Here is a 23,011-nt window from a genome sequence, read left to right as displayed (position 1 = left end):
TTTTATGATTTCTTTGAAAATGATCTACATTAGTTATCTTGTTTCACATATGATTGTTGTAGCTTAGAAGTTAATTTTTTGCATAGATCATAGTTTTTAGCATCAATTAGATAATTTCCAAATTCAACTCATCTTTTCCACCATTGGTTATAATATTTTGCAAATGAAAATAAGAACAGGTGCATGTGATGTTGCTGGACTATTGGACTTGTATGCAAGAGACCTTTCACCATCTCCATCCAGGAATTCTTGTCACAAAACATTTTTTCACTGTCCCTGTACTCCCCGTTCCTTAATCTTGGAGGACCTATATGGTGACCCTAATATGTTTCCCTGCCATGAAGAACATTTCCCTACATCCCTCTTCATTTATGGAACATTTCCCTCTTACATCATTACCCAAGAATATTCCTTCAAGCTCAGATTTCAAGGTCGACGCTAGTACTTAGTTTCTTCCCTACGTTGATTTGTAGGGTCTAATACTGGGCCTAGTGCCAAACAGTGATGGTCAGCCATTCATGAATCACACCAACCTTCTTTTGGAAAGTTTTTAAAAATAGAGTCGAAGCTTCGTGAACAGAAGTCTGGTAAATGGTTGAGCAATCTAGATCCAAGAGAGACTGTTTGGGCTCCTTTCCCCTATTAAAATGGAACAAACCAAAAGGGATAAGGCCTCTCCCACCATAAGAGGATCCATTTTCCCTCTATAAAAGTTATATAAACTCCTCATTTTACAACCTCAGCTAGCTAATGAAAGGGCTAGAAATTATTTGCAAATCTTAATAGCCATCTTGAGAACCTTAGCCTTCTAGTTTGTGTATGAAGGGAGAATAAGCTTATAGTGTTTGGTTTGGAGCAAAGGGAAAGAGGTCTTGAACTTCCATTGTTTTGAGGGTGAATCATGAGATGCTTATAGTGGTGTTGGAGCCTGGACATGCCAAAGGGAACCTACAAAGTCAAGGCTTTGGTTGTATTTCTATTTGAAGTTTATATTAATACAACTAATGGTTTATTTCTTATATCGTGTGTAATATTACATTTGATGGCTTAAAACTTATTACCTTTTAAGCAGATTGAATTTTATTTTATTCTATCACATTTTCTATTGTTTCTTGCATGTTTGTTTCAGGTATTTGAACAAAAGGAACGAAAGAAAGTTGGAGCAGGGATGCAAGACCACCATCAAGTGGGTTAGTGTTATAACACGTAGGCCTTATTATGCAATTATAATCTAAGGAAATTTACATAAGATTGTCTTGTTTGCGGATAGGCCCACTCTCTTGGGCTAGAGGGGTCGTCTATGTTCACAGAGAGGATACTCCTACTCCACAAATTGGCGACCATACTAGGAATACATCCCTCTCTTTGGATTGTTTTTCATTTCATGATTTGTGACAACTTTTCTTGTTTCACTCTTTTGCTTTGGTAATTTGTACTTCAAGTCATCTTCTGCTTGGATTATTGAATTTAGAGTGACAGGTCTGGTTCTAGCTTGTGAAATTTTTTTATTTTTTCTTGGAATCCCTTGACTGATGCTGTTTATTTTCTGACAATCGTGCTGACCGGCGCGAGTTCCCTTTGAACAGTCACACCACAACCACTTTTGTTGCTTGTTGCTAGTTAGGCGGTCATGCTGATGCCTCTAGTTTTAAATCAGGGTTTCTCCTAAATCATTTCCAGTGTGTCTTGTCCTCATAAGTTTTGTTTCTTGGCTTGTGTGCCTGCATTCTCCCTTGCTAGAATGCTTTGTTAGCTTGATTGGTTTGAGATTTCTATACTTGATTTTTTGAGATTTTGAATGGTTTATGTCCCTAGGGAATCTAGGTCATTGTCCATTCATTTGTCTATTTTCTCATCAAGTCGAGTTGTTGGTTTTTTGCTTCGGGCATTTCATGTTTTAGTCCTTACATCTATCTTGCTTTGGTTTCAATTGAACAAGTAAAGGGTTTCGTTTACTCTCCTTTTGTTGAACGTCTCTTTTCCAAGCATAGATCACATTGCTTAGTTTGTTTCGGTTGAATCTTTGCATTTGATTTGAAAGGAGTTCTTCTTGTCATGCTTTGCATTTGATTGATGTTTTGGATGTTCAGAAATATTCATTGAAATGTGTGTGTGAAAGATTCGTTTTAGAATTCCATTGAAGAAAATACATCATTCTTGTTTGATTAATTGATATGTTGCATTGATTGGCATCGTTGAAATCTAGAATTGCATCATCATGAGCATGTGAAACCAAATTAATTTCTTTTACTGTTAAAAGGACTAGTTGAAGTGCATCTAATAGGAAGAGTAGGAAGTGGAAAGAATTTTCATTATTTTGTTTTGAAAAGAGAAGTAGTGAAAAGTCATCTTATTTTCGATTACTTGTTTGTTGCATTGATTGTTTTCTCTTCTCTCAATTAGTGTAAGAATTCATTGAATTGAAAGGGTTTTGTCTCATACAGTTGCATATAGGAGTTTTTAGATGACAATGGTAGGGCCTTGTAATTGAAACCTAATTCAAGATAAACCATTAAAATTTATTAAATTAACATAAGGAAGCACTGAAACTCAATGCTCACATTTAGAGGTCTAGGCTCGAGATGTTTTCCGACGTCTTTAAACCTAGCAGCTATCATTTGATTTGAAATTAGAACACACTAGTATGGACTTGTGCTCCCCATACCATCGCATATATAAAGGGATACCCCACTAGGTTTGCAATCCTTTATCTGTAAGAAGCTAAGTCTACTGCCTTGTAAACGTGATACGCCAAACACATCATTCAGGGAGATTTCCTACCCGTACTTCTCAGTTTTCCAAGAGTTGTTTTCCAATTCACGGTTACCTGGTAATCCGTTTACCTAGATTATCTTGAGTAGTCATTTTGGTCTTTTTGACTCTTTAAATTTAAAATATCACTGAGCACTTGTCCTTTCAAGCTCGTTAACTCTGAAAGTGACTAGATTCACCTTTCTCCCTTTTCCCATCTCTTAAAATATGAAAAGGCAAATTTTTGTTTCAGTGTATTAAAAAATTAACTGCCCACAAAATATTCCTGGTTAAAGTTATCTTCCTTAGTGATTCTTTAGAGTTCGATTCTAATGGCAACATTTCTAGAGTCTACCAGTCAAGGATTCCCCTCAGATGAGAATCCTGGTCCTTTTCCTTCTTTTGGAAATGTTGGTGCTCCTTATATGGCAACGATGTCCCTCCCCAGGTTAACCATTGGTTTACCTATCTAGTTATTTTTGACCTCAGTGGTCTCCAATGCCCGGACTCTTATCCATCCATCTCCTTCATTTGAACCAAATCATGTTGATCCTAAGGTTGACCTCTCACCTTCTTCCTCAATTTCTTCATCTTCCTTTTCTACTTCACCTGGTCAAAGTTTGAAATCCAATAACCAGGAGGTTAAGAAGAAGAAGAAGAAGATGATGATGAAGAAGAAGTTAGATAAGCAAGGGGCAAACTATGTGACTATTGTCCCAAATGCACTTCCTATCGACAAACCTTCTAATCCTTTGCGGAAAGTAAAATTCCCTTGCAGGCTATGTAAGTGTTATAGACATATTTGGGCACTGCAACCCTAATAACATATGTCCATAAACCAAGGGATTCTAAACCCCTAAAAGTTTTTTTTCATACCCTAAAGGAACAAGGTAAACTAATTACATCATTTCCCAAAAGTTCTCCCTGAAAAACTGCTCAGAACTGGTCAAAACTGGACCATACAGACTGCTCCATGCTGAGGGTGCGATGCATCTCACCTGTTACACACAGGGGGTGCGATGCATAATAAAAATCCCTTCTGTAGGGTGCGAAGAGCAAGAGTAGACAAATGGCAGAAGAAGTCTGCTAGGTGGAAACTCAAAGATTCTTCTAGACACTGCTCATATTACACTTGCCTCTCTGAATTTGCCCAGGGATGAGTAAGAGATCATGAAATCTCCAAGTGGAACCAAGAACTATCAGTGAAATGACACTAATCAAAATCCCAGAGGCTGACTCACTCTCCTGCAAACATCTATATATGGATCCCTCATCCCATAGATCCAGAGGCTGGGATTTTGTATTTTGTAAGGAAGTGATATTGGTTTCTCTTTGAAGACATTGTATTGTTGGGTCATCTCGCTTTGTATGAGGTGAAGAGGGATTTCATGCTGGGAGGATGATACTGGATTAGACAGCTTGGTTGTAATCCTCTCTTCTGCTACTTCTATCAATAAAGCTATTTCAGTTTCCCTCCATATGCTTGTATATCTCTGAATCTTGTATTTGTATATGCATTTATGTGGTTAATGTATATATGATCCTACATTTCTTATGGTTATAGATCTCTATGCTTTGATTGTATTTTCCTGCTTTGACTCTACAAGTGTTCTTTGAAGCGGGACAAGTGAGAAAGGAGTGGTGAAAGCTCTATCAAAGGAGAGAGGAAACAAGCAAGGAGACTAGCGAAAGACTAAGGTTGGTACACTCTGCTTCTCTCTCATCTATCTCACATAAAGGAAAACACAAGTAAATTTAGTTTGTTTATTTCTAAGATAGCTACCCATCTTAGTGGGACTAGCAGCTCTGAATGGACACTAGTTTTCCCGATAAAAAAATGTGACTCCACTGGGGAATGAATAGTTTGTTTTGTTACTATTTTTAGCTTTATAAACCATAGGCGAAGCCTGAAGTTAAACCAGCTAGCCTTCAGACTGCTTTTTCTATGCAATTGCAAAGTAGATCAATGCTTTAGTCAATCTTTAGGTTGGTTTATGAACTGAACATCTGACTTGCAAACATCCTAAGTGCCTTGGTGGTAGCTCAGATAACCTCATTAGATCAGCCCCTATACTTTGTGTTTACTGACTATCATTAGCTCAGCCTAAATCCCTGAACTTAGCTGCAAACTATGAGTAAAAACCAAGCCCAGTCTCGTCCCTGGACCATCGCACTATCTCTCATTCGAAATATGGATGCATCACACCTCCCATGTGTTGCAAGTGAGATGCATCCCCATTTCCCTATGTTACAGGTGCGATGATTGAGTGAGACTGTTTTTGCCTCCAGATTTTGGTTTTTTCTTCATTGTCTTCAGTTTTATTCAGTAGTTTTGTTGTCTATGATCAGTACATCACTATTGAAACTATCTTCCTTTGCATTATTTCAGCCTCCACTGATAAGGAATTGTGAATGTTTTTCATGTATTTTTCATCATTTACAGTTCCCTTTGAAAATAGTAGCTTAATTGAACTGTCATGTTTTGATTTGAAAGTGTTGCAAGTGTCGTTTTCAGTCAAGAAAAAGAGTGTCGTAAAGTCTTCCTCTTTTAGATAGTCGGTTACACTTTTTCCATTGTATTTGATTTGAATTAATAGTATTTCAAGTGTCGAAAGCAGTTTTAAATTCAAAATCGCAAAGTGTCGTCTTAGTCTTCCTTTCATCTTTTGAATTTGAAATTGCAAAGTGTCATCTTAATCTTCCTTACGTTTTTGAATTCTAAATCACAAACTGTCATCTTAGTCTTCCTTTTGTTTTTTGAAGAGAAAATTGTTAGTGCTGTCGCTTTGAAAAAAAAAAAATCATATCTATACTTAGTTTTCCTTTTATCATTCTCACATTAAGGAAACTGAAAAACAATACATGCATGTGCATTTGCATTTAGACTGCATGCTAAAATTGATTTAGGAAAAGTGCATCTAGTGTGTGCTCTCTACTCTATGTTGAAAGAATTTCATTTCTCTTTCCTTAGTAGCTAGGATTTTCATTGCAAAAAGAAAGTAAACGACTGTTTATCATCTTAGATTGTATATTTAGGAATTTTATATCTACATCATGCGGTGAACCTTAAAGGAAAATTTCTTAAGAAAGATCAACTGTAAAATAAACCTCAATGAACATAAAAACACTTTGGAACCTAATGCACAACATCTAGAAGTCTAGTTTAAAGACGTATTTCGGTGTCGTAAATCTTGGTAACTATCGCTTTCATCGTAGGTTGGGTGATTCCTCCTCTTTGAAACGACAAGTGCCAGTACAGACTTGTGCTTCCACGTACCATCAAGTATATATTGGGAGACCACAATAGGCTACATCCTTTATCCTTAGGAAGCCATGTCTGCCACCCTATCGATCGCAATGAACTGAACACATCATTCGGGAAGATTGATTGTCGTACCATAAAAAGTATTCTCCAATTTTGCGATTGGTTTGGTAATCCCTCTATCTATATTTCCAGAGTAGTCACTTTCGTTCCTTTTCAGACTCCTTAAGAGAAAAGTTCCATCTGAGCACTTCTCACTTCAGGCTCATTAAAAATCGAAGGTGACTAAAGTCATCTTTAGCTTTTTCTCGACTCTTAAAAATTGAAAAAGCAAGTTGTGTCAAAGTGTCATAAAATTTATTTTAATCAGAATAACATCATTGTTCCCTCATTGGTCTTAGGTTGAGAAAATGGAGTCTACTAATCAAGGATTTCCCCTTGTGGGAAATCCTAGTCCCTTCTCCTCTTGGGGGGATGTTGGTGCTCCACACATGGCCACATTGTCCCTTCTAGGACTCATAATTGGCCTGCCAATATGGCTTTTCTCGACCTTTGTCATTCAAAACACCGCAATTCCTCAGCAATCAAATCAACAAGCAGATGATCCTGAAGTCGCTCCCCCACCTTCTACTTCATTTGTTTCTCCCTCTCCGTCTTCCTCTTCACTTGGTGAAACTAGTAACACTAAAAACCAAGTAACTGAGAAGAAGAAGAAGAAGAAGCCAATGATGAAAGGGGGCAACCATGCATCATCTAGCGAAACTCCACACACTGCACTTTCCAAACCTAGATCTCCATGTGCCATTTGCAAGGGAGACCACTATCATCGAGATTTTCCCTGCATCCCGTGGATCATGAGGGACTGGTCTCTCCATCTGCACAATCCAGTGTCTTCAACCTCTGATAATCATGTTGAGAGCACACCATCAACTAGTGAAAACGAAGCCAATGGAAAGAAAGGAAGATCTAAATTTCCTTGTAGATTGTGTGAAGGTGATCATGTCCTCCACCATTGTCCTTTCCTAGATGAAGCTAAAAGAGTCTTGGATAGCCATCCTGCTTCACTACAGTGACTTCCTCCTGGATACAAGAAACTCTTACCGAGTCCATCGCTAGTTGAAAATCCGACTGACACACCGTTGTTGTCAGTTGAAGCACCTATCATTGAAGATAAATCCTCTGAGTCCACACCGGACCAAAGTGAACAGGTCAAGACGGCAGTCGACCCAATCCTTTCTTCAAAAGGTCCACCTTCAGATGATATTGTCACCAAAGAGAATGAGAATGACACCATTCAAATTCTTTTCTTTAACACAGAATCCAATGAACAAGGGGGCAATCTACCCATTCCTTTACCGTAGGAAGGAAGTTCGTCAGAGGTGTATCCAACCATTTATTTGGTCTCTCCTCCAAGCAATCTAGTCGTTTCCTTCGATTGGAATCTACTAGGGAGACCCCGCCTACCATCTAATGTACCATTCCAAATAATAGTACAAGCTTACAGAATGATCATGGTTGGTATTATCATAGATGAAGGGGCTTCTGTGAGTATCCTTTCCTCAACTGCTTGGAAAACACTTGCTTCACCATCGCTTCTACCTGAGATTCGAAATCTAACAGGCTTCAACAAAGGAACCAGTCAACCATTGGGGATCCTTCCAAATTTGCCTATAACTTTGAGAAGGAAAACCATTCATCTAAACGTGATGGGTAGTCCAAGGGCCTCTAAATTACAATCTACTCCTTGGGCATGACTACATTTATAGCATGGGAGCTATTGTTTCCTCACTCTTTCAAGTGATGTGTTTTTTGCATGAAGGCAGAGTGGTCCACCTAGTTGACCAGCTTTCATTCCCTAGTTCAAACACAACTACTAGTCAAATGCCATCCCTAACTGGTCTTTTTGCACAAGGAATGTCTCATCAATCTCCAGTCCATCCACCTGATGAGCGCGAGTGATTCAGCGATTGTGACTGAAACCTAAGAGGCATGTGACCTGGTCTGTGTCGGTAGGAAAACCCCAGATATAAGGTAGGTTTTCGCGTAGGAATATGACTAGTCTGATACCCCTGTCCATTTAGGAAAATGGATTTAGTTTGGAAAAGGATTCCCTCGTCAAAGGTTAGGTGATTGGAACTGGAATCACCTTTGTCCATTTCAATGGACAAATCCAAGGAAGCAATTTGTCTGCTACGTGGATGGAACAATCCTGCTAATGCAAGAACTTTTGTATGGTAACTCGAAAACTCTACTTATACTTGGGGGCATGAAAACCTTTTTGCATACAAATGAAAAACAACCTTTTATTTTCTTATTTTGTAGGCTCTCAACCCTTTAAACTCGTAGGTTGGTCGTTCCTATCTTGCATATGAAAAGGCTCTGGAGCAAAGTTTTGAATGGGGCAAGCTCCCTAAAAAATGAACCTATCGATGAGACGTCCTTATTATACGATTGGCACGAGCAGTTTTACGCAAAGTTCAAGCTCGTTTAAAAATAAACCTAACAATGAGCACATGTTCCCCTAGAGTTCAAACTCATTAAAAAATGAACCCACCTTCAGTAAATAATCTTTACAATTGCATAATTATCAGATTTTGAGCCTTGGTCATGTTCTTACCATCACCTCCACTCTTTTGTAGCCGATCATACGCCTCCATTTGATTTTTTACCCTTTTGAGGAATAGCTGCGACGAGTGATTCTATTAGCCGCCTTCTTTACACTGCCGTGATTGAAAATTTCTGGACCTTACCTGGAACCAGCTGCTATCTGAAAACATCACTCGTTCCTCAAAAAACAAGTCTCCTTTAAGCTCTTTTCACTTGACTCATAAAATATGTAAAGATTACCGAGCAATTGGCCTCTCCAGCTCATTAAAGCGATCAGAAGTGCCATCCCTCCTCTAGATTTTAATCTTTTTGGACCTAAGGGATCATTACACAAAAGTATCGAGTGCTTGTCTTGTCCGGCTCATTAAAACTATCGAAAAGTCATCCCTTTCGTATTATTTTATACTTTTTCAGACATAAGGGATTATATTACTGTTACACTAAAATTTGTCACCATGACTATTTTCAGTTAGTATGGCTCCATTAACCGTCATACTATCCTCCTTGGCAAGTCTCATACCTCTGCTCTCCATGTCAAACTCCAAGAAAGAGAGAAAGTCATTAAAAATCTATATATCTCTGGGTACGCAGTTTCTCTTAGCCTTACCTGCGTGTACGCACCCCAAATTCACAATACATGCGTACTTGTACGCTCTGTCTATAAAGCAATGGGTGTGTACTCCTATAAAGGTCAAAAGGCGCAAGTTTCACTCCCAAAAAGTTACTTGTGGTCATTTCTAGAGCATTCTAGAAGCTTGTTTGACGTGTATGAAGCGCCTCCAGATGGTTCATGTATCCCTACCAAAGAGGAACTTATCCCATCAAGAGGGGAGCTATCCCATCCAAAGAGGGGCTTATCCCATTGATGGTGGACCTGAATAACTTCCTCTAGAGCACTATAAATACAGGCATTAGGCCAAAGGGAGGGGAGGTTGAAAGCTGAACATTCCTAAGGGTAGATGATGCTAGAATTAAGACTCCCTTGTAAAGCTTGGGAGGAGAGATTCCCATCCTTTCCTATCCTTATTTGAGAGTGGGTGAGCTGATCAAAGTAAAGGAAAACTCTTGCTGGACCCTAGGAGGGACTTGCACAACACCAAGGCTCAGGTTGTAATGGTTCCTTTTGTTTCCTCTTAATACAAATGAACTCATTTTTCTCAACAGATTGTTATTCATGATTTGTTTCATATATTCCTTGGTCTGTATGTTGGATATGTATTGTTTTATGAGTTTATCAGGTACTATTTAATCTTTTGGCTTGTTAGTGAATGCAGGTTTCGAAGAGAAGGAGGAGCTCATCCGGATCGGCGAGGCTGGACTACTACAAAGCGTTGGACTAAAGGTATGTTAAGATCCCCTGATTACTTGTGTTCTCAATGCATGTTTAGAGAAAGGTAGTGTTTATTTGTTTTATTTGTCACTAGAAAGCTTTTGCTTCTAGGGAGGTCGGTTGTGTCCGCACTGTCGACTCTTTCCGCATGAAAAAATGGCGACTCCACTGGGGAATCCATTGATGTGAATGTTTTTTCCTTTGTATCAACTTTTGATCTGAGAAAATTCATTTGTTTTCTGGTTTTTGGCTGTCTGACTGTGTATTTGGGTGGGCTAGCTTAGGGTTAAATTAGATTTTAGTTTTTCTTTGTTTTGCTAGAAGTACGCAGCCTCTGAGTTTAGCACAGTGCGTACTTGTACGCACTGTCGCTTTGTGCACAGAGCGTACCCGCACCTGTGCAAACAGGTCACCTGCGTACCCTATCAAAATTAAGAAAATTTCAATTTTCTTCTTTTTTCCTTTTAGATTTTGTTTTTAATTTGTTTTTTCTGCCCAGATCCACTGGTTTTCTGTCATAAATCTTCACCTAAGCTTGTTTCGTCAGTGTCGAGAGTTTTAGTGAAATTCATAGGGATTTTGCCTTAGGGTTTGATTTTTAACTGGTCCTGTAGTGACTTTGGCGTTAGAGGTTGTCAAACTTTGGATCTCCTTGGTTTTTTTCAGTCCTCTTAGGAGTCGGGCCTGTTATAGAATTCACCCTTGTGAGAGACCTACCTTTGCGTCTTCTCTTTGCGAATCTCGAAAAAGTTTGTTGTTTGAACTTTGAATTTTATTCTTGAGAAAAGAACAAAAGATTTTGATTTTTGTTTTTGACTGGTTTTTGGTTCTGCATTAACTAGTCCTTAGTTACATTTTGACTGAGTAAAACATCCAGGAATCATCTTTAGTAAGCTTTTGACTCGTTAGATTTACTTTTAGGTGCTTTTCTCTTAGATTTGATTTTGAGTGAAATTGAGTTGATTTGATTGCCATAGCTTTTTTAACTTTGATTTTTGTTAAAGTAAGTTTTACATGCTTTATTAATTAGGGAAAAATACAAAAATATCCTTTGAAGGAAAGTTTGCTTTGGTAGCATTTGAGTCTTTGAAAGAAAAAGGAATTTTCGTGAAGTGATTAGTGGTCATGTGGTGTATGTTTTGAAAAGATAAAGAGTTTGTTTCTCTGTTTTTCATTGCCGAGAAAGTTGTCTTTATATCAAGTTTGCATTCTCCAACTCTCTTAGCTAGGGAATTCATTGAAAAAGAAAAATTAGTATAAATCATCCTAAGTGCATCTTTTTAGTGGATTTCGGTCGAGTCTACACACCACCAGTTTCATCTCCATTACCTTTTGTCTTAAAGAAAGCCATAAAAATTAACGCTTAAAGTAAAATCAACTTAGTAACTTTTATTTACTAGGGCTCTGAAACACCAATATAGATCAGGCTAGTGTCTTGGAGTAGGAGAGTAATTAACTCTCCAAGACAGCAAAACCAAACAAGTAGCTCATCTTGTGGTAGGATAAATCCAATTGTTTCATTTGTACTCTGGGAAAACTCCTCTTAAAGGAGAAGCACGAGCTCGTGTCCGAACCAGTGAGGGGATCAATCCTCCCTCGTTGGGAACGACGCCAGACATGCACGTATTACAAACGGTAAACCTCGGATTAACCATTGTCGAGGATCCAGGGGTCACTTGTCGGTAAACCTTGGATTATTGTCAAGGAGCCGGCAAGGGGATTGAGCTTGATACTCTGCCCTTGCGTGCTGTCGGAGTGTAGACTGTTCCCCCAGGTGCATTTGTTGCTGTTGGTAACCTTAGTGACCATTATCTTTAGGATTCTACCGAGGTGACGGTGGAGGGAAGATCCCACTGTACCTGGAGCAGACGTCGGCTAGACTCACTTGGATTTTCCGGGGGGTTCACTTCACTCGAGACGGTTAAAGTGGAGGAACTTGTGCCGGTCTATTCATTAAGCAGGTTTTCGGGGTAACTGTTCCACCCACCACTTCTGTACTGAATTCGGCGATGTTGGGTTTCATCTCCAACTAGTGTTTTCGGTCCGGAAGGCTACTATTTGTGTATGGTTTGACGCCCTAGATTCTTTAGGCGTGTGATTCAAATTTGTTTGGTTCTTTAGGGGCTTTAGGTGGTTTGCTTTGAGATTTTACTTTGTTTGCGTGTGCAGTAGTTAAAAGTTTTTAACTGTGGCTGAATTACCGAGACAGTCCCGTAGACTTCGGGGCAACTCTCCTGAAATTGTTACCGTGGCCGATTTGTTGAGGAAGTCCTGTAGATTGCGGGGCGAACCTCCTGAAGAGGTCCCGAGTCATTACGAAGGTTTGAAGGTCCTTGTAACTCCTAGTGGCAGTAAAGTAGGTTCACCAGAAGAAGGAGAATCGTCATTGGTAGTCCATCCAGATTACCAAGGTCTAGAAACAGGTTATAATCCTGAAGCTGTTGCAGTTTCCGAGCTTGCTGGTAGTTTTTCATCTACTAGTGATATAGCGAAGAACCTGAAATATCTGAACCTGTTACTCCAACTTCTAGTGCACCTGATTCACCTAGAGTAGAAAGAGTCATCACCGAAAATCTTCCTGCTGGTTTGATAGCTATTGAAGAACTTGCTCCAGAGGAAGAATTTGGCATATCTATCCTTGAAGATCAACCTACTATTGATCTAAGGGAGCGTGAATCTATCTTTTACAATCCTCCTAGAAGTACTACTTGGTACCTTTCGTTAACCAATTATTTAGACAACTCAGGGATAATTTTTTCTCCACCTCATACTCCTTTTACACCTAGAGGTATTTATACTCCTGTAAATATGTCTGGTCAGTCGTCTGTGTTCACTCAATCTCCTGAATCTTTCTTGTACGGCGGTCCTTTTGTTCCCTCCGGGTACCAGTCACTTTCTGGTACTTTTGCGGGAGCATCTCCTCAACCCATTGAACATGGGTCATTAGCTGGAAACAATGGTAATAAATCGTTGGGTGTAGGAGACATTTACATGATGTCAGGTTCAGTTCCCGGTTCTCAACCTCAAGGTGGTCAATTACTGCCTGGGGGCCAACCTCAATTAATGCCTGGGGGGCAACCTCAAGGTACACAAATTGCGTCTGGGGGGCAACCTCAAGGACAGTATGTACCCATAGTACAATACATTCCTCAAGGTCAACCCCAGCCTCAATATGTACCCCAAGGTCAACCTCAGTATTAGTATTTACCTCAAGGGTATCAACCTCAAGGTCAAGGTCAACCCCAGTATCAGTATTTACCTCAAGGTTATCAACCTCAAGGTCAATACTCGAGTCAAGGTTATCAACCACCTCAAGGTCAATCATATGTTCAAGGTACGGGAACTGTGCCTTTCAGTTATCAATCCTATCCTCAATCCGGTTATGGATCTCAATATCCTCAACCTGTCATGGGTCAATACCCCGGAATGAACATAGTGTGGGATCCATCTCAAGTTCAACAGGTATTGCAGCCAAGTGTACAGTTGTCATCTCAAGCTGGACAACCCTTAGTTTCTGGTCCATCCTAGCAACCGGTCCAGTCTAATGTTAAAACTTCTGTACCTTCGATAGTTACTCAGCCACCAATTGCACCTAGTACTCCATCTCAAACGACTGCTGCAACTACCGCAACATCTGCTCCTTCCACCACACTTGCTTCTGGAGTATCGACAGCTCCGGTTTCTACTGTCTCTGCAACTACTCCTCAGACATCTTTACCATTGTCTGGATCTACGATTCAAACTACGGTTTAGATGCCTGTAGGACAACCTAGTTTAAGTACGGTTGTCACTAGTCAACCACAATTCACTTATCAACCGTACCAGGGACAGTACCAATATGGGCCTGCTGTCCAACAGCCGGTTTACCAGTATCAACCATATCCTGGGCACACTTATCAACAACCTCAACAACCCCAGTACGGTCCGGTTAATCCTGGTTTTCCAGGAGGATACAATATCCCGAATGCGATTCCTATTCCAAGTTATCTTGGATATCCTCCTCCTGGGACTGGTCTTGTGACCCAGAGTTTTAGGGATCCTAATCGGCAATTACCATTTATCGCAACTTTGGATTTACCAGACTTGTCGCACCTAACGAACGATCCAATAAATTATCTTCCGTTCTGGCCATCAATGCCAAATAAGTTGCCCAGTGATATACCCAAGTTCGAAGGTAAGTCTGGAGAGGATCCGTCCAATCATGTGATGACTTACCACCTCTGGTGTGCTTCAAATTCCATCTCGGATGATTCGATCCGCTTACATCTTTTCCATTGTACGCTCATTGGTCTCGCGGCCAAGTGGTACATTGAGTTACCACGGGCCTCTTTTTACAATTTTAGTCAGTTAGCTACCTCGTTCCTAACTCATTTTCAGTTTCCGGTCAGATATGATAATGGCACGGAGCTACTAACTTCATTAAAATAGTCGACGTCCACTTATATTTCCGATCATATTCATGAATGGAGACGTCGACGGCGATTAGTGAAAGTTTTTATTCCGGACCAAATCTTAGCTGAATGGTTTGTTAAATCACTATTACTGAAGATTACTAAATATGTAGCTAAGGCCGGAGTAGTTACTGAAGAGCAAGTAATTGCTCAAGCGCAGTACCTTGATTTAGTCTACACTCAGTCAGGTACGTTACATGAAAAGATCCCAAATCTTCCAAAGTCAAATCAAATCGCTGCTGCTCCTTTGGGATCTCATGCTGCTGATGGCATGATTGGTACGGTAAATACTAAAAGTAAGAAGAAATATTCAAAGAATTCTTCGCCCATTATAACCTTACCAGATTCCCCGACAGGAGAGTCTTCTCCTGAAATTTCCGCTGATATTCACGCTGTAGAGTCATCTACGGATAAATCAAAAAACGGTGGGAAGAAGAAGGGTAAGAAGAAGGGTAAAGTAGACAAGACTCCAAAGGAGAAAACAGAAAAGTCGGAAACCAATGACGAAAAGCGCAAACCTCGATATCCTTGTCTAATTTGTGAAGAGGATCATTTTACAAGAGATTGCCCCCATCGGGCCGAGGTTGTGAAAATCGTCAAAGGTTCCTCAACTCCTGTTGTTTTGAAAGATCCATTTCCAAAGCAGGAGAGTAAGATGATAGGTTCTTCCTCGAGTGCCACTGAAGAACCCATATTGATGATGTCTCATGTAAGGATTGCGACTCGATCACACGATTATGGTAGTAAAAGTCCTGTTGATGGATTGAAAGAAGCAGAATCTTCTCATTCAAATCCATCGACCTCAGCTCCCGGTTCCGATCCACTACAGATCGAGAAACCTAACCCTGACTTAGTAATAAAACCGCCCGCCAAGGGTGTACTTCGAAGTTCTTCTTTCAATCCACATGCGAGAGCGGCTCAGAATTACAACATTGTTGAGGATTTAGTTGTTTCACCCTCAGCAATGTCGGCTTTAGAAGTGCTGCAATCATGCCCAACACAGTGAAAATTACTTTTTTCGGCTATAGGAGCTGTTGATGTTCAAGACCCGAACCTGATAATATTTGATCTAGAAAATAGTACACTGCATCTCCCTCATCAGATGGCTTTCTAGATTCCAGTGATAGTAAAAAACAGGGCTATTCATCGGACTGTAATTGATGAGGGAGCTTCCACGTGTATTATGTCGATTCAGTGTTGGAGATCGCTTGGTTCTCCTTCACTGAACCAATCCCTGACAATTCTTAAGGACTTTGATGGCCGTGGGTTCCATCCGTTTGGCATTTTACAGGATTTTCCTATAGGGGTTGAAGGAAAAACCGTTAGTCTGGATGTGGAGGTGGTTGATGCCCCTCTAGACTACAACCTTCTCTTGGATCGAAGTTGGTCTTACGCTATGACAGCGGTTGTTTCATCGGTCTTCAGAGTCATAAAGTTTCCACATAATGGCAAGATCGTAACCATAGACCAGCTGGCTTATTTTTCATCCGACCCAGCCTCTTCAGAGAGTATCCAGCATGTCGGTAAAACGACTATCCTTTATAAGGATGTTGGCGTAGGATTAGTTAAAGATTCTGGTTTACTGGGAAATTTCCCTTTTCCTCCAATCAACGCAGACCCTTCATTCGCATTCATTCATATGATTACGTCAGATACTATTATTTACGATGATCCTTGGATTGTCCCATCTGAATCTGAGATAGACTCATTCGGTGATGCAATGCCTTTGAGTCCATATGAAATTGCCTATGAAGCCGTGCAGTCTTTTTCCGACCCAAGTTCAACCAAAATCGACCAAATGAATGTGGTCTGTGAGGAATCCCTTTTCGCGTCAACCTCAGAGTTAATAACGTTTCCCGAAGTTGTGTCATCTGACGAACAACTTTGTGAAGTCCTGTGTGTAGACGATTTACCATGGGAAGATCTCCATCATAGATCTTCATTTTTACCCGAGGATGATCGTTTTGAAAATGATTTCTCATCAATCTTTACAGCTGAATATGTCAAAGACGCTCAGAGTCCAATGAAACATATTGATTCAGAGCTGAATTTGGGAAACGTTTCTCGCACTATTCCCATTGACATTTCAGTGAAGCCCGGAATTATTGAACACATTCATATAGGTGCCTCGTGTTCAGATGACAAAATTCAAATATACAAGGCCCTATTTCAAGAATTCCGCGATGTGTTTGCCTGGTCCTATGAGGAAATGCCAGGAATTGATCCCTCCATTGTTGTTCATGAGATCAAGACTTACCCGGACGCTAAACCCGTTCGGCAACATCTGCGTCAGATACACCCTCAGAAAGCGGCTGCAATTAAAGCAGAAGTTGAGAAGCTGTTGAAAGCAGGTTTCATTTATCCGATCCCGTTAACGGATTGGGTATCGAATATTGTTCCAGTTAACAAAAAGCAGGGAACAATAAGAATATGTATCAACTATAGGGATATCAATCGTGCTTGTCCCAAGGACAACTATCCAACACCCTATATCGATCAAATAATTGATGATTGTGCCGGCAGTGAAATATTTTCCTTTATGGACGGTTTTTCCGGTTACAACCAAATCAATATTCTACCTGCCGATCAACCAAAAACGGCTTTCATTTGTCCATGGGGGACATTTGCTTATTGCAAATTACCTTTTGGGCTTAAGAATGCCGGAGCCACCTTTCAAAGGGCGATGTCTTATGCATTTCATGACATCAAGCACATTGTGCAACCGTATCTCGATGATTTTCCCGCTCACTCCTTACATCGAGCTGATCACCTTATCCATTTATGAGAATTTTTTATGAGGTGTAGGCATTATCGTATACGGTTGAATCCACACAAATGTGTCTTCTGCACCGAAGTGGGACGATTGCTAGGATTTGTAGTTTCAAAAGCTGACATTCGCGTCGATCCCTCGAAGGTTGAAGCTATCATCAAATTGCCTCGTCCTTCGAGTCTGCGCCAACTCCAAAGTTTGCAAGGGAAAGCAAACTTTTTACGCCAATTCATTCCTAACTATGTCGAGATTACCAAGGGTTTTACCCGGTTGTTGAAACAAAATGCTCAATTTTCTTGGGATGAGATAGCTCAGAAATCTTTTGATGCGCTAAAGCACGCGTTGACCCATGCACCGTTGCTGCATCCTCCCAACTACAACCAGGATTACTTTTTGTACCTCGCCGCCGCTCATTCCACCATTGGAATGGTCTTAGTACAGGAAGATGAATTCGAAACAGAACATGTGATATATTATCTTAGTAGGACATTAAATCCCACTGAGCTAAAATATTCGCATGTGGAGAAATTGGCTCTGGCAGCTGTTCAGGCTGTCCAACGTTTTCGTCATTACATTCTTCTCCGTAAAACTACAGTCATTTCGGATTGCAACCCTATGATTTACATTTTGACTAAACAATTGCTAGGGGGAAAGTACTCTAAATGGATTGTTATCTTGCAAGAGTTCGACTTGGAGTTTGAAAAATCTAAGTCTAAGAAATCTTTAGTTTTTGCAGAGTTGATGTGTGACTTCCCGCGTGCTGACACGAAAACTGTGGCAGAGGAACCCATTGCGGACGAATCTCTGTTTCTCATCAGCACTTTAGATCCGTGGTATGGGGATATAATCGTCTATCTCCAAACCCAGTCCTTTCGGCCCGAAGCTTCAAAGTCGGAACGCCGGAAAATTCGATTCCAGTCCCAACAGTACAAAATTATTGGAGATACTCTTTATCGTCGTGGGGCAGATTTGGTTTTTCATCGTTGCTTAGCTCATGAAGAGGCAGAAAGGGTTATGAATGACTGTCATTCTAGAGCGTGTGGCGGTCATATGTCTGGGTATGCCACAGCCCAGAAGGTGTTGCGTGCTGGATACTTCTGGCCGTCCATGTTTAAAGATTGTATCATTGCGGTCCGAAAATGCCACAACTATCAAGTGTTTGATCGCAAGATAGGCGCACCACCTGCTCCTCTCCACCCTATAATTGCCGTTGGTCCTTTTGCTAAATGGGGTATCGATTTTATTACATGTAACCCTCACTCGGCGGGGGGGCATGCGTATATCATCCTTGCGGTTGATTATTTTACTAAGTGGGCCGAGGCGATGCCTACATTCGAGGCAAATGGCAAGAAAGCTGCGATTTTCGTATTCAATCATATTATTGCTAGGTTTGGTGTCCCACAAGCGATAATCACTGACCATGGGCGCCATTTTCGAAACATTATGATGACAGAACTTACAGGCTAGCTTGGTTTACGTCATGATAGTTCTACTCCTTATTATCCCCAAGAAAACGGTTTGGTTGAGTCCATCAACAAAGTTCTAGTTATCATGATCCGACGAATCATTGGTATTCATCGGTCGAATTGGCACAACATGTTATTTTCAGCGCTTTGGGCGTACCGAACCTCAGTGAAAACATCAATAGGGTTCACTCCTTTCCAACTAGTTTATGGTTTGGAAGTAGTGTTGCCCATTGAATGTGAAATCCCATCACTTCAAATGGCTGTCGAATTACTTCCAACTACTTCCGAAGAGGAAAAGCATCTATTATACTTAGCTAAATTAGATGAGACTCGACGTGACGCTGCATTGGTAATCGAGACTCATGCAAAAAGGATGAAAGCTCAGTATGATCACAACGTGACCCCTCATAATTTTTCGGAAGGAGACCTAGTGCTATTATATGATCAAGCTAACGATAAATTAGGTGCTGGAAAATTCGTTCTTATGTGGCATGGACCCTACATTGTCAAGCGAAAGCTAGCAAAAGGGGCCTATGAGCTAGTAGATTTTGATGGGGACTCTTTGGGTAAGCCCAGAAATGGACTTTACCTAAAGAGGTATTATGCTTAAATGATGGGTATGGAGATTTAGTTAGGTTAGTTTTTCTTTCTAGCTGGTGTGTTTGTTAGTATAGATAGTGTGCTTAGCTTAGAGAGTGTGTTTTTCGTCGTTATTCTGGCTTATCTTGGTTTTACTCTTGATATTGCAGATGTCGACGCCTCTCCAAACATACATTGGATTTGCTGATGGTGCTTGTCGTAGTACACAGAATATCTCTTCCGCAGCTTGGGTTATCTATTCGCCCTCTGACGAGTTAGTTTCTATGCATGGGGTGAGCCTCGGTCAAAAAACAAACAACATTGCAGAATACAGTGCAGTGATTGAGTTATTATCTGAATCTATTTCATTTGGGATTCGGAGTTTGATAGTGAGGTTAGATTCTGAACTCGTTGTATTACAACTTAATAGAGTATATGCCATTAGAAATCCAGTGTTATTAAGGTTATTTTTGAGAGTGCGCCTCTTGGAATGTGAATTTGATTACATTGAATATCAGCATATTCCAAGGTCATTAAATACATTAGCAGATGCAATTGCTTCTCGAGTGTTAGATAGACATTTGCGATAATCATAAATGTAAATTTAAAAACATTTCATCATTCATGTTTAACAAGATAAGCCGGTAATAATGATATATATATAGATAGGAGTGTGTCAAAAATATACATCGTCTTCGATCATAGGTTGAAAAACACCTTATGATCGGCAAAAATGATAAGTACAAAAAACCAAAAATGTCACATGTGTCTACAAAAAGTGACTAGCCAATCACTGGTGGTGCTCTCTATATGACACCACTGCCCACGCTACCCTACACAGGAACCTCCTGAAAGGTCTTGGGACTGCGACCACATAGCGCTGAAGTCGGATAGGAATATCGTCTATAGTCGTCTCTGGTATGTCCGTCGTGAGACGCTCTAGGTCCTGTTCCAACTCGGCTAAGGTCTCTGCGGCCGCATCCTGTGGGGCCGGTGTTGGTGCAACTGGTACTCTTCTCTCGAATGGCCGGAGATTGGCCGGACGCTGTGGACCTACATCTGCATTTTGAAAATTGTCACTGTCAGTTTGGAGATGATATAAAAAACAAACAAAAAGTAAATAATTTAAAAACTTGTGAAAAATGAAGTACCTCTGTCGTCCCATTGTTCTCCCTATGGAAGAACCATGTCCGGATCACCGCGAAAATCTACTCTGGCATAAGGAAAATCCTGGATCGCAAAGACCTGGTCCTCCAACCAGTGAAAGTAACCTATAGGAAATCGGACAACTCCTGCTCCCTCATCAGGATGCCGGGCCATCACCGCAACCCATCGCATCAACTTTGTCTCCCGAGGAGGTCCAGCTGCAACAGTGAGATGCTGTGGGATCAGCATCGGAACCCTCTCTAGGGCAAAGCTCACAACTAGAGGCCCATACCCAAAGGTCTTTAATTGCCCGTTCTTTTCCCTAGTCAGTTGGCCCTTCATATTGGCCAACACAGCGTCACACCAATTGAAAATGGTGCCTCGGTAGCAATCTATCGCCATCCGCATTTGGGACCCAGTGGCAATATGCAAAGCGGCTGTGCCGCAGAGTCTGGTAACTGTAAAGGCAATTACCATAAGTTCAGGCAGGGATATGTATTTGATTTCTATCCCTTTCTCCTGGTGCTGATTATTGCACCACTCTAGCCGGAGGCTAGCAAGGGATTGTCCACCCGGCCTAGTCCCGGACAGAGTCAGTTGCTCGCCCCTATTAGGCAAACCAGTGAGAAAATATATGTCTGAGGGCTCTATCTCGAGCTAGTGCCCTCCGATGTAGAAACATTGATCCTGAATGTTCCACCTTTCAACCAGCCATTCTAAGAATCGCACCTGGGCCCTCATGCCAGGTATGGCCCAGTATTTGTAGAGACTGCATGCCTTCAAAGAATCAATGGAAGGTTGATGATCTATTGCGGCCAAATCGACATCTTTGTGTTCTCTTTCGCGCCAATCAAGCATGGTGGGCAATCTAAACACCAGAAAACATTCATTAGAATTCATTAAATCAAAAATTAGTGGTTTAGTTTTGAGATTTGGGGTTTTAAATTCACTTTGCGCGGAGTACGCACCCCGCGTTCAGAAAATAGAGCGTGGGTACGGAGCTGTTCTAAAGGTAGGTTGCGTACTCCTGCCATTTTCCCATTAACGAAAATGTCGGGGTACGCAGGTCGCCCATGGGGCACCTGCGTACCCCAAAAAGCGGATCCTAAAACCCGAAAGCCCCCAAAAAATCAAACTAGGGCTTAAAATGAAATTCTAAATGGATGAAAACGAAGAAGAGGATGTTGTGAAATACCTGAAAGAGACGGCACTTGATTCCGACGATCGGAATCTCCGCAAAGTCCACGGGAAGTTTCTTGCCAAAAGCCCTTTTCTCTCCCTCAACAGTAAAATGGTAAAAATGACATAGTAAAAGGTCTTTTTATAGGTTTTTCGGATAAATTAATGCTAAGTTTGTTTATTTTTCACCATGGAAGGATATTTCTCAATGCATTTTTGCTTATCTTAAACAGGTATGAGTAATGTGTCGTTTTTGTGCAGGACAAAAGGACTTTCAGGGAAAATTATCATTTTTCACGAACCATAATATCAGAGTCATCTTTTAAGACCTTTTCTGACTCCTAAAACATGAAAAGATTGCCGAGCGTTTCTTTTACACTCGTTAAAACGGAATTAAAAGACGGTCCCCTTATAGCTCTTTTCTGACCGTAAAAACAGGAAAAGATTGCCGGGTTTTTGTCGTTTCAAACTCGATACTGGAAATAAAACGACGTGTCCTTGATCGCTTTTTACTTTTCAGGTCAGAGGCACTAATCATGAAAGTACTCCTTGGTCACAAGACTAAGCGGTTTTCTCAAGTATTATTTTATACTTTTTCGGGCTTGGGAGACACAACTTTACGAAAAAGTTCAACCTGGAGTCTTCTTAAGTTTTTTCAGACTCTCTAAAAATGAAAAACGCCGAGTTTCTCCTATACTGGACTCGTTAAAATTTCACAGTAAAGGACCTGTTCGATTACAAATAGGAACGGACCACTCCTTCTTAGGGTTCGAATCAAAACTAAGTTGGACTCATCCGAAGGATGAGCTTATAATCAAGCATATGTTATCCTCCTCAAGCTTGTTAAAAATAAAGAGGTACTTGCCAGAAATGGTGGGGGAAAAGAGAGAAAAATGAGCCCATTTGTTATCCTTTGTCTCAGAAGAAGCCTTATTACTACTCTTGAACACGACACTTTTCATTCACCTGGGTTGGGAAATCCTTTGCCTCACAGTTGATCAAACCACATTGAAAGTCTTTATCCGGGTATTAACTTTGGGTCAAATGTCACCAAGCCATCTGTCGTGTCATTATGTGTTCAAGAGGTCTCTGCAATAAACATTCATCTGCAAAATACTCGTCATCCATTTTTACCATCCCTGAGTCAGTCCTTACAGCTACATTTCTTCAACTTGATCTATGATTTCGTGTTGTGGGCTTGCCTGCAACAGGTTGCTTTCTATCGACATCAGCACATTATCTAGAAATATGACCTAGGAATCGTCAGTACCTTGAAGTCTACATGCATCAATGGCAGGTTTCTCGCCTTTGACGACACTTTACATCATTGACTTTCGATCGAAGAATTCCGTGAAATGTTTGACATCAACTCATTCATTCACATCTCATGGATTGTACTAGGTACTTTGAGAACCATTGACATCACTGGTGGTCTCTCTCACACTTGTTAATAGTTTACATCATTGACTG

This window comes from Pinus tabuliformis, chromosome 8 (assembly GCF_031772625.1).
Source record: "Pinus tabuliformis cultivar Carrire ecotype Pingquan chromosome 8, CPIR1, whole genome shotgun sequence".
NCBI lineage: Eukaryota > Viridiplantae > Streptophyta > Pinopsida > Pinales > Pinaceae > Pinus > Pinus tabuliformis.
The sequence above is the reverse complement of the archived record's forward strand: the minus strand, read 5'-3'. Positions refer to the sequence as shown.